The sequence below is a fragment of the Nannospalax galili genome, unplaced genomic scaffold, assembly GCF_000622305.1.
Source record: "Nannospalax galili isolate Female #2095 unplaced genomic scaffold, S.galili_v1.0 C47900394, whole genome shotgun sequence".
Lineage (NCBI taxonomy): Eukaryota > Metazoa > Chordata > Mammalia > Rodentia > Spalacidae > Nannospalax > Nannospalax galili.
In genome coordinates this window covers 1-650 of record NW_008456518.1, presented here as the reverse complement: position 1 = coordinate 650, position 650 = coordinate 1, and the positions used below count along the sequence as shown (strand labels likewise).

At 52.3% G+C, this 650-nt stretch overlaps 1 long non-coding RNA gene across 1 annotated transcript; it reads right to left on the bottom strand.

The window, feature by feature from the left end:
• On the bottom strand, window positions 1-559 carry LOC103728218. The gene is made up of 3 exons (XR_607012.1): window positions 497-559; window positions 352-405; window positions 1-52 (listed from the first exon to the last, which is right to left on the bottom strand). It is a non-coding gene; the product is annotated as an uncharacterized LOC103728218 (long non-coding RNA).
• Between the last annotated feature and the right edge of the window lie 91 nt (window positions 560-650).

The following is a 650-nucleotide window of genomic DNA, read 5'->3' as shown; positions in this document are numbered from 1 at the left end:
GTGGTCCAGGGATGCCTTGTTCTCCAGAGGCACCCACATCTCCCTTGGGGCCCTAACAGCAAGAAGGAGCTGTCTAATTAGCAGGCAAATGCACAGACAAGCAGACTCCAGCCACCATCCCCAACACAGGACCCAGAAGGATGTTTAGAAACAAATAGAGTCTCATATCATATGGGGAAGGGACTTGACAAGAGACACATTTGTATGTAATGTTGGCCTCCTGCCTTTCAGCTCAAAGATCCATCCCTTGGATGCATAGGGACAGGGGAAGGGATGAAGAAGGAGACAGGTCTCTGTAGGGTTATTTCCCATAGCCCCTATCCCTGACCCCCAGTCATCACACTCACTCACCGGCTTTCCCTGATGGCCAGGATCACCCAGAATACCCCGTTTTCCGGGATGCCTCTGATGGAAAGGAGAGGGTTCAGTCACAGGTTTTCTCCAATCACCTGCTCCACCCTCCAGGCTGGGTCTACCCTCCTATCCCCACTCTCACCTTCACTCCCTGAAGACCTTGAGGACCTTTCACACCTGCTGGACAGTTGGTTGGACACTGGAAAGAAAAATCTGATGGGCCCCTGGATCTCTTACCTGCCTGGGCCAGCTGGGCAATGTGTTTCCACTTCACTAATTCCCAAACAAGCATCCCA